We start from the raw sequence: 12,333 nt of genomic DNA on the forward strand, positions 1-12,333 counted from the left end.
CATCCCGTGCAGTGTACAGCAGAGTTACCCCAACCACCTAGCCAAGCCCCTACCCTCTTGTGTTCCTGTAGTCTTACATTCATACACCTTCCAGTTGCACCTACGTAAACCAGACTACAAGATAATAATATTTGATGCCACATTCATTTTACAAGGTACATATACATTTCACTCTACACGTGTACTTTTCTCGAGCCACATTCACAGAATTATTCTTAAAATTTTACATGCTTTAGACAACGTATTAGGTGCCGAGAAAGCCACTTTTACATCATACCTTCTGGCCACATTTTTCAAATTTTGCGACAATTTATGTACATACGGTAACACAACTGGTCTTTTGGCATCTCGCTGGCTGGCCCCAGCCAGATTGTGCCGGTCGCCGCAAAACTGTCTCAGCTTCTTTAACAATTTATCATATGCTCTTGCAGTAACAAGGTTTGGAAATCCTGCGTTCGTTAACCTTAAAATCTGCTCTTGGAAACTAGTCGTCATGCTGTGAAAGCATAATTTCATCAATTCTGAGCGCGCGCTAGAAAGCGCAATGCTATCTTTCACTAGCTTGGAATGGTCGACATGTAGCCAGGTAGCAGCTTAACACTCGCCAGCACACATGAAGTGTGCTGAACATCAAGGTAAGGTCCAGAAACCACAGCTCTTGGGACATTTGCTCTAAGGTAAACCTGAGATAAAGGCCTTGCTCCTTAAACAACTTGAGAAGATGTACAGGTCCCGAACTATCACAACCTTTATAAAAGACCAGAAAATCATCGACATAGCAAAAGATTTTTCCCCCAGCCCATGCACATTCTAGACAATTATTCTATCCACCCTACTCAAGAAAATATTTCTTAGCACAAGGTCAACCTTTGAACCACTACATATTCGAGACTTTAGAACACATACCGCACTGTACTACTCTACAAACATGCTCTTCAAATAAATGCTATTCAATAACATGCTCTTCAGATAAATTTCAGAAAAGAATTCATGCAAAATTATCTCTGGTTATTTGCAAAAGCATCTGTCTACTTCGCATCTTGAAGATCCATTTCTTGTACTCAATTCGCAGTGTGGTTGAGTATCTTAAGAATGACAATCCAGCGGATTGTCTTGTGATTAGTGTCGATGTAGAACTATTTTATTCTATCCCGTATGAAGATCTTGTGAAAAGCTTATGAATGTGTATATCGGAGCACAACGATGAGCTCGTGTTTAGGAATGGGTGTGTAACATAAGTCTTTTTTGGCACTTGCCTTCTTTTATTTGAAGTGAAGAGCATGTTTGTGGAGTATGGCAGTGCGGCATATGTTCAAAAGTCTGCTAAATGTATCGATACAAAGGTTGCCCCTGTGCTAAGCAATATTCTCTTAAGCAGGGTGGACGGAATGATTGCCAAGAAATTGCATGGGCTGGGGGAAATCTTTCGCTACGTCTATGATTTTCTGGTCTTTTACAAAGGTTGTGATAGTGTGGGACCTGTACATATTGTGAACTTGTTTAAGGAGCAAGGCCTTTGTCTTAAGTTTACCTTGGAGAAAATGTCCCAACAAAAAGAGCTGCGGTTTCTGAACCTGACCTTGATGTTCTGCACACGCCATGTGTGCTAGCGATATTCACCCAGGAGTGTTAAGCAGCTACTTGACTGTTGGTCGAACGATTCTAAGCTAGTGAAAGATAGCATTGCGTCGTCAAGTCTAGGCTCGGTATTGGTGAAGCCATGCTTTTACAGCGTGACAACTGGTTTCCAAGAGAAGATTTTAAGGCTAATGAAAGCATGATTTCCCAACCATGCTATTGCAGAAGCGTGCGATAAATTGTTAAAGCTGAGCATATAAGATTGGGCAAGTTGGTCTGACATGCTAAAGATAAGAATGGCGCAGCATCAAGTAACGAGGACAACAGGAGAGCACACCCACGCACAAGTGCCATCCTTGGAGCGGATGCAGAATCTAAGAGCGTGTACTTGACATTCAGCGTTGGCAGCCAAGGATCGGGCTCGTTCAATCTTTAGCGTTCAAATCCGTGTTTCCTCGTTTCCTTGACTGTCAACGCTGAATGTCAAGCACGCGCTCTTGGATTTTGTATCTGCTCCAGGGTTGGCACTTGTGTGTGGGTGTGCTGTCCTGCTTTCCTCGTTACTTGATGCTGTGCCATTCTTCCCTTTAGCATGTTAAAAGCTGAAACCCCTTCGCAGGGACTGGCATGATCAGGCTGGGGCCAGCCAGTGAGATGACAAAAGACTGACTGTGTTGTTGCAGATTGTTGCAAAATTTGAAAACTGTGGCCAGAAGGTATGACGTAAAAATGGTGTGTTCGGCCCCTAATAAGTTGTCTACAATCTGTAAAATTGTTAATAATTTTGTGAATTTCGTTAGGGAAAAGCACATGTGTCGAGTGAAACGTGGCAACATATATGTGCCTTGCAACCATTGCATGCATTGCATACCATTATCATGTGGTTGGGTTTATGTTGGTGAAACTGGAATGTGTATCAATGTAAGACTACAGGAGCATGAGAGGTATTTGGATATTGGTAGGGGTTGTAACTTATCTGCATATTACAAGGGATGAGAAGGCTGCTAGCCATTCCTTTCGGCAACACGCATTTTGGCACTACGTTCACAGCAGATTAACCAGAAAATTGTCGAGGCTAGACACATCTTATGACTCGGTGACGAATGTGTGAGTGTGCTGCCCATAGCGTTAACATGCAGCGGGTTGGACTGTCTAGATGAGAGAAATGTTAAGGGCAATCTTTTACTTATGTTGTGATGTGGCTTATGTGTAATTGTGTAGTTTGTGGCGTGTGGCTTTTCTGTATATACTCTGTTCACTTCAATAAACTTCAGTTGCGAGTCAGTGCCTGTTTTGTTTCTTTTCTCGTCCCTGTCTCGTGCTGATAGATTCAAGTACTTGTAGAGTAGATTCACTGAATTGTGTACTTGCAGAGGCTTGTGAAAAAATGAGAGGAATTTTCTTTCCTTTATGCGGAATGGAAGGTTGAAATTTTTTTACTTAAATGTTTGCAGCATTAAATTCTATTCGGAAAGGTAAAACCCTTTTTATTGTACATTTTGTGTGCAATGGTACCGGTGGCTGCATGCAACTGAAAACATTCGTCCAGGTTATCTAGCTAGCGTCCTTCTTCCTTGTGCCACATTTTCTGAAATAATATTTTGTCAGATTTATTTCAATCAGAATTTCTAAGAACATATTGGTGATCACATAATTTGGTGATCACATATGACATAATTCAAAGCGTGATCATTGGTATTTTTTAGTCTGGGGCAGTACAATGAGAAGTACATAGTATATAGTAAAATTAAATATGACCAGTCAAACATAAACAAAACTACTTTTTTTAAAGGAAAATTTTGCTACCGAAGTGCTGGAGTGACATGGCATTATGAAGACGTGGACAGTGTGCTGTATTCATGATGGTACGAGAACTTGCGTACAGTGCTTCAGGTAACTGGTGAATACCTTGGTGCTGTGCTTCTGCTAATGTAGCCAAATTATGTTTTTAATCTAAGAGCGTATCTGAAAGCTTAAGCAAAAATTGAGTAGTATTTAGATATTCTTGCACCAGATACCACTGTGAGAATTAGTTATTAATGATGTGTCTCACATGTACCCTTGTCTGCTGAATATTGCCACCTAGTGTTGCCAGGAGGCGCAAGCTGTCCGCGAAGACGATGAGGTTGCGATCGTGATATCGCGGATCGGCCGCCATTACCGTCTCCTCTTGCCGACTCCAGCTGTTGAAGCGTCTCTCCGTGAGAACTCCGTGACAATTTGGTGGAGGTGCTGGGTATCGCCTTGGTCTCGGCGTAGCGAGTCAAATAGTCAGTAGCGACTATGATCCACTTGTTTCCTGAGAGTGACAACGGAAAAGAACCGAGAAGGTCCATTCCTATTGCCATTACCGTCTCCTCTTGCCGACTCCAGCTGTTGAAGCGTCTCTCCGTGAGAACTCCGTGACAATTTGGTGGAGGTGCTGGGTATCGCCTTGGTCTCGGCGTAGCGAGTCAAATAGTCAGTAGCGACTATGATCCACTTGTTTCCTGAGAGTGACAACGGAAAAGGACCGAGAAGGTCCATTCCTATTTGATCGAACGGAGAGCGGGGTGTAGTAACGGGCTTGAGAAAACCCGCCGGCTTAAGCGGTGGCGTCTTCCGGCGCTGGCATTCACGGCAGCTTTTTACGTACCTTTGGACATCGTCCGAGAGTCCGGGCCAGTAGTACATGTTGCTTTTCCTGGCGAGCGTCCGGGAAAAACCCAGATGGCCTGAAGTGGGCTCGTCGTGGCATGCCAATAAAATGTCGGCGCGAAGATCGGCCGGAAGTACCAGAAGGTAAGCTCTTTCTTGGCCTCTCGAGTTCTTCTTGTATAAGATACCTTCGCGCAAACAGAAAGAGCCGAGACGTCGAGCGAAGTGTCGTGGTAGAGGCATGGCGTGACCTTCAAGGTTGTCAATCAGCGGTCGGAGGTCCGTGTCAGCCCGCTGCCGGGCTATTATGTCCGATGCATTAAGTATACCGAGGAAACCGCTGTCGTCGTCGATTTCGGGACCGGAAGAGTCGAGTGGTGCACGCGACAGCGTGTCGGCGTCTTCGTGTTTACGGCCCGACTTATATACGATGGCAATGTCGAATTCTTGGAGCCGTAAACTCCAGCGGGCCAATCGTCCAGACGGGTCTCGCAAATTAGCCAGCCAGCATAGGCAGTGGTGGTCGGTTACGACTTTGAATGCGCGGCCGTAAAGGTAAGGGCGAAATTTCATGGTGGCCCATACGACAGCAAGGCATTCCTTCTCTGACGTAGAGTAATTGCGTTCGGCGCGGGAGAGAGTACGGCTAGCATAGGCTATAACTCTCTCAATGCCCTCTTGGTGTTGGACAAGGACAGCTCCAAGACCGATATTGCTGGCGTCGGTGTGGATCTCGGTGTCGGCCTCTTCGTCGAAGTGTGCAAGAACGGGAGATGTCTGAAGGCGTTGGCGGAGCGAAGAGAAAGCCGTCTCTTGGTCTATTGTCCAAACGAAGGAGGTGTTGCTCCTGGTGAGGCGTGTCAACGGCTCTGCAATCTTTGCGAAGTCCGCAATAAACCGTCGGTAATATGCACAGAGACCCAGAAAACGCTGGACAGCTTTCTTGTCAGTCGGAGTAGGAAAATTGGCGACGGCGGCTGTCTTGTCGGGGTCGGGTCGAACTCCGTCGGCGCTCACAACGTGACCGAGGAACCTGAGCTCTGTGTAACCGAAGTGGCACTTCTGGGGCTTCAGCGTAAGGTCAGCGGAATGGAGGGCTCTGAGGACAGCTCGCAGGCGCACGAGATGCTGTTCAAAAGTTTCTGAAAAAACGACAACGTCGTCCAGGTATACAAGACAACTTTGCCACTTGAGGCCGGTGAGGACAGTGTCCATCATCCGTTGAAACGTCGCTGGCGCAGAGCACAAGCCAAAAGGCAGCACTTTGAATTCATAGAGGCCATCTGGTGTAACGAAGGCAGTTTTTTCGCGGTCCCGTTCGTCCACTTCAATTTGCCAATAACCGCTCTTCAGGTCAATGGATGAAAAGTACTTAGCACGCCGTAATCTGTCCAGGGAGTCATCAATGCGGGGCAACGGGTAGACGTCCTTTTTAGTCACATTGTTTAATTTACGGTAGTCCACGCAGAATCGAAGTGTTCCATCCTTCTTTTTAACAAGGACAACAGGCGAAGACCACGGGCTTTGGGAAGGTTGAACTACACCGTCGTCAATCATTTCCTGAACTTGCTTTTGGATTACTTCCCGTTCTTTGGCGGAAACACGATAAGGCTGCTGGCGGATAGGGCGAGCGTCGTCATACGTAATGATCCGGTGTTGCGTTAGGGGCGTTTGACGAACTTTCGACGAAGAAGCGAAACACTGTTTATACTCCAATAGCAAGTGCTCTAAGGCCAGGCGCTTTCCTTCGGGGAGGTTGCAGTTGATGTCGACATTCGGAACAGATTGGTCGTCAGTGGCGCGCGATGATTGGTCGTCAGGGGCCGCTGCCGCGAACGCAAAGCAGACCGGAACATCCACAACCGCTTCAGCGGTAGCGATCGCAGTTCCAGAGAAAAGGTGCCGGTGCTCTGGAGAAAAATTTGTAACAAGGATCGCAGACCGGCCAGCGCGAATTGTTAGTAAGCTTCGAGCGGCGCAGATGCCTTGAGTCAGGAGGAGCGAATGATTAGCCTCGGCGACTGCTTCAGCGTCGTGCAACTCAGCACAGGCGACTTCAATCAAAACACTGCTACGGGGCGGAAGTATGACGCTGTCGGCGAAAACGCGAAGTGCGGCACTGCGTTGGCAGGAGTTGTCGAGTTCGGCGGCTTGCTCTGTGGAAAACATGACGATTCGGTTGCGCAGATCGATAATTGCTCCATACTCCCGCAGAAAGTCGATGCCGAGGATTAGGTCCCGAGAACACTCGCCCAGGACGATGCAGCTGACGACGAACGTGGACTTGCTGATCTGAACGCGAGCAGTGCACATACCCTTGGGCGTAACCAGATGACCGCCGGCAGTTCGAAGGTGCGCGCCAGGCCAAGGGGTAATCACTTTTTTCAGAATGGTCGCCAGTTGTCCACTTAAGATCGAATAATCGGCCCCGGTATCAACTAATGCGCTTACTCTGCGACCATCGATAAGAACGGGTATTTCTAAAGAAACGCGGTTTTTTAACTCTGGTGATGGCGTCGGCGGGTTTTTCTCGGATTGTAGCGGCGACGACGGGAGGTCTTCAGCACAGCGCCCCCCAGCGACCTCGCCCCCGAAGGTCGCGGGTTTCAGTTTTCCCGACGAGGACTTGGCGATCGGCCCGGTGCCGCTCGCGAGAAGCCGGGAGGTGTCGGGGAAGAGCGCCTCGGTGAGGGTGAGCGCGACTGCCGCTGCGCTCGGGATGGATTGCGCTGGTCCGCAAGGAATTCTTCAATTTCAGGGGGTCGTTCACCTTGACGGGGTCTCGGTGAGTCGGTGCGGAAGCCTTGGATGCCGATGCGTCGGTAATAACAATTTCGATAAAGATGACCTGGCTCTCCGCAGTGAAAACAGAGCGGTCGTCGGTTAGGTGTACGCCAAACGTCGGCCTTTCGGAGGGGTGCTCGACGATCCTCGAAGTACTGCACCGGTTGCATAGAGGGCCGCGGGGCTTGAGGCGTGGCGTGAATTGGTGGCGGCGAAGCGGGAGCCGGACGCCTTGCAACTTCGGCGTACGTCGGACGGTGGTAGTCCCCAGGCAGAGGTGGTACGTCGACCACAGGAACAGGGCCCCGGAACGCCTGTTGCACCTCCTCTCGTACAAGAGCGGAGATGGAACCGAGCGCAGGCTGCGACGGGCTACAAAATTTGTGAAGCTCCTCGTGCACGATTGTGCGAATAAGTTCCCGCAAATCATCAGGATGCTGTCCGATGGTGGCAAACGATGATGTGACTGCAGCAGCATGCACGGGCCGGTCGTAACTGGCGCAACGCTGTTGCAGGACCTTCTCCATCGTTGTGGCTTCCGAAAGAAATGCAGCAACTGCAGATGGTGGGCTGCGCACGAGGCCTGCGAACAGCTGCTCTTTGACGCCTCTCATTAAGTGCCGAAGTTTCTTCTCTTCAGGCATGGCAGGATCAGCTCTCCTGAAGAGCCGCGTCATGTCCTCGACGTACATTTGTACGCTTTCGTTCGGTAGCTGGACGCGGGACTGGATTGCCCGCTCCGCTCTTTCGCGGCGATCCGCGCTGGTGTAGGCCTCCAGCAGGCGACGGCGAAACTCTCGCCAGGAAGTTAGAACTTCCTCACGGTTCTCAAACCACGTGCGGGCGCCATCCTCTAGGCTAAAGTAGACGTTTCTTAGTTTCGCGGCGTCGTCCCACTGGTTATAAGCAGCCACACGCTCGAAGTGAAGGAACCAGTCCTCCACGTCTTCGAAAAGGTCCCCGTGGAAGGCCTTGGGAACCCGCGGGGTCTGCAAGGTATAGTGGGCAGGCGTAGCACCGGCAGCTTGCGTGAGAATACCGGTGGCTGGTATCATGACTGTCGCGAGTGGTCCAAGCTCCGGTGAAAGTCCCTGCAGCCTCCGGCTGAAGCGGTGTACCGGGGTGTCAATCGGCGCAGGGCTGGCGGCACGGCTCCCTGGAGGGGTTTCTTGCATGGCTTTCGAGCTGAGTGCCTCCGACGTATGAAAAAAAAATGGCCACTGGGCTGCTCCACAACGCGTGGAGCAGCCCAGTGTAGCACATTCAGGCTTCATGGAGTGGAGAATGAAGGCAGTAAATAATTTAAGAGTAGAAAACACAGCACAAACCACAGGACCAGGAAACTGACAGGACACACCGACCCTGATGACACTCTTTGCATGAAGGGTGTTATAAAGTTGCCTGTCATGTAGAGAAAGATGGAGGTCGCACAGGACGGGTGTTAAATATGAGTTGATGCAGACACCTGTCATTACGTAGTACTCACTGTAGAACTCGAGCAAGAAGCAAAGGTAACAGCTGAGCATGGCCACTCTTGTGCTTTCCTCCGCAAGCAATCTAGAATTGCACTTAGAAATCTTTTATGCTTTCTCTTGACATATACATCTTTGCTGCATGTGGCGAGGAAAAGTACATACCCTTGATGTCAAGCGACAGTGAACTCACAGGGCTGGTAACAGCTCACTGAGGTGTTGTGGTATATCTACAGGGCACCTCATGAGAACAAAGAGCCCTTGAAGGAATTCTCTCAAAGTTGTTGCCACATGGACCTCTTCGTAATCAATGACTCTAAAAGGCAAGCCTTCCTTTAGTGTCACAAAAAAAGGCCTAGGACATGGGTCTTTTTGCTTCTCCATTAGTGCCAAAATGTTTGCTAGCGAGATCTTTCGCAGATATATAATTATTTCACAAAATGTCAAGAAGGAGACTGAAGCTGCACCAAGCAGTACCAGTAAAAAACTTATCACAGCTGTTCAAAAAGCAGAAAGACTCATGCCATCATCCTTCTTTTGCATCAGACACATGAGGACACTTCGTCTTTCTGGGTCATCATTTTGAAAAGGTTCACATGGCAACGGCCTTTGGTTAAATTTCTTCCAAGAGCCCTTTTTTTGAAACTTGAGCATCCGTTCCTTGTGAGGCACACTGCAGAGATATTGGAATGCCATAATAAAAAGCGTCATAATCTGCCGCAACGGGCATGCCCGGGGACTTTCACTTCGTCTTGTCTTGCCTATAACAAATTGGATGGACGATAAATTCGGCAAGCGTCTCCCACCTTTTTCAGATGTTACCAATGTTCCTTGCTCGCTAAGTTGTGCATTTAGTACTATGTACAGAAAGGCACCTGCATTGAATTGCATCTGGCCCCCATCCTGAGCTACTTTCTATTTGCACAAAATGATAAGCAACTGTAAAGACTTTCATGCGCACAGTGCCGCCCGGGAAAGCGCATTTTGTCTGCTTCTTTCTGGACCTGTGGTTTTTACTGTTTACTGTTATGAGAAATGAATTCTGGGCAATAAATTATAACAGGTTGGTTCTCGGTGAATGGCTTTTGAAAGCTTCTATGAAAGCCGATTGTTCAATAGCGGATGGTTGAAATGTATTTGTGAAATTTATATTTGGTGTTGTGTGACCACTAAATGAGGATTTTTTTTTATGCTTTTCAGATGGATCCGACAGCAATGTGCAGATGTACAATGTGTGTAGTTTGCCATGAAAATGAAACGTATGTACTTGTACTCACCCAAACACTTACCACTCTTTCATTCTAAGCTGCATTCTTTGTACGTATGCACTACATAATATGCGTAAAGGAAAGCCTTGTACATAATACTTATTTCTTCGGCACCTGGACGGCTATATCTGCAGTGAACATTGCGGGCAGAAGCTATACGAAGACGCATGTTCATGTACTACAGAAAGTACATAATTACAATACAGATAATTTCCGCTCTAGATGAAATGACTTCCGAGTAAACGGAGGACGTATGCATACACATTGCGGAAACTTCAATAGGAACAAAACATAAGCATTCGTTGTGAAAAAACGATTTCGGTCTCGTGCATAGCATGGCGTCACTTTCCGTTACCAAGAATGTGACAGTCGTCATACGGAGTCTCTGTTTCTGACATTTAGTCCGTACCTCATATTGCGGAAAACCCTCCGGCAACGCATTACCAGCGGGTTTCTCTGTACTGCGGAGCATTTTTTTTTACAGTGTACTTCGACGGCAAGAAGTGCGTCGCGTGGAGCTTCCCGCAGGGCAGCTGCCTCTCGGCCGGCCACTGGGGCGTGTTCCGCACCTGGGACGAGTGCCGCAGGCACTCGTGCTGCATCCTGGCCCGGATTGCGACGAGGTGCCCCCGCCCGCCGAGACGTGCTCGCCGCGCCAGCCGAGGCACCCGTACTTCGCCGACATGCAGTCCCACGGTGGTGCCCGCTGCGTCAACGCGTCCCGGCGAATGCTCGGGTCGCAGCACTGCCTCATCGGCTCCAACCGGTTCTCCTCGATGTCGGCTTGCCGCAGGGCCTGCGTCAGGAGCTAGCGGCGCGTGCCCTGGCGGTGGTCGCCCTAGCTCATCGAGCAAGCCATGCCGCACTGTGTGCCTGTAATAGAATCACGATTTTGGCATCATGTCAGCAGAGTCCGCGTTATGCGTTCTTGCGGAAAAGCTATTAAAAAAAACAAAAGAACACGACGGGACGCTGGGTTTACGGATCGTCGATATCGTCTGCTGCCTCGGTGATTGTTCTAGGCGGTGCGGTGGGCACAAATCTCGGTACCGAATTTTCAATACACATGCACGTAAACTTCAAATCCATGAGCCCCACCAGCGAGGACATCACTGTCAATTTAATCAATTACATTAGACCCGAGAAACCGTTGTTGACAATAGAAAAAAAATTGTCATTAGCGGAAAGGGATGAAACTAAATCATGTTCCTCTTGTGCTAAGAGTAGCCAGTAGATAAGTAAAGGCGAAAAAAGAAGATAAAAGGTTTGCCTTTGATTGGCAACTGTAAGTACGTTATTGAAAATATGGAAGTTCACAATACTATACTTTCAAAATAATCAGTGGTCAGCATCAAAAAACTTCTACGTACGTTTGCAAAATACAATGATCTATTGGCCACGCGGTGTGAACAGAACGAAGCGCCGCTACTGTAAACTTGATTGCACCCTTGAAACTGCTGCACACTATTTTTTAAGTGGCCCCCGACACACTGAATCGAACCCGCAATCACGCGTTGAGTATCGAAGTCTCGCCTGGCGCACAGCCTATGTCTTTGTCGTTTTGCGCCCACACTTTTGTTTATATATTTACAACCAGGAGGCGCAAGTCATCTCTTCGGCCCCCTCTGAAGCATTAACTGTGAAAGAAGGAAGCAAATTTATTTGCGTACGCGTGACGCCTTGCGACTGACGTGAAGTTATCTTCGTGCAGATGAACCGGATACTAATAATGAATGCAGATGATTATATATATATATATATATATATATATATATTATATATATTATATATATATATATATATATATATATATATATATATATATATATATATATATAGAGAGAGAGAGAGAGAGAGAGAGAGAGAGAGAGAGAGAACTGAAGACTCTGGAATCGCTGCATGCTGTACTGAACCTAGAGAGAGAGAGACAGGGAGAGAGAGATTTTGATAAACGGAAAGCTTACTGGCACTCCTGACTAGTGCCGACCATCTCGCTTGCCTGGTACAAAGCAAAAATCGCTGTAAAATGGCATCGACAGATTCATCGAGTGAATACCCGGCAGTGAAAAACGAAAACGGAGCATCCGCGGCATAAGGCACCGGTTCTCACACAACAAAATTATTTTCTCACTTAAAACAAAGGGATGACTGAGCAGCCTGAAATAAATGTCTTTGAACGATACTGTGCAACGTACTTGCTTTCACATTTTTACTTAGACCCCCTCACATGCAATTTACGGCTGAATATTGTTTTTTCCGTTGTTTGCCTCCTAAAATGGCACATAATGCCACATACCCGCAAGCTGTATTGGCCTTAACCAGGCTGTGACTACTTGTATTCCAAATTGCATGCGGCAAACATGGGAGGGCATAAAAAATTAGTCAGCTCAGTTATCGTTTATGGGGGTTTAACGTCTCAAAGCGACTCAGGCTATGAGGGACGCCGTAGTGAAGGGCTCCGGAAATTTCGACCACCAGGGGTTCTTTTTCGTGCGCTGACATCGCACAGCACACGGACCTCTAGAAATTCGCCTCCATCGAAATTCGACCGCCGCGGCCGGGACCGAAAATGCATCTTTCGGGCCGACATCCGG

At 48.0% G+C, this 12,333-nt stretch overlaps 1 pseudogene; it reads left to right on the top strand.

Moving 5' to 3' along the window:
- Positions 1-544: 544 nt before the first annotated feature.
- Positions 545-11,191, top strand: LOC144121398 (uncharacterized; annotated as a pseudogene).
- Positions 11,192-12,333: the final 1,142 nt, after the last annotated feature.

This window comes from Amblyomma americanum, chromosome 1 (assembly GCF_052857255.1).
Source record: "Amblyomma americanum isolate KBUSLIRL-KWMA chromosome 1, ASM5285725v1, whole genome shotgun sequence".
Taxonomy (NCBI): domain Eukaryota; kingdom Metazoa; phylum Arthropoda; class Arachnida; order Ixodida; family Ixodidae; genus Amblyomma; species Amblyomma americanum.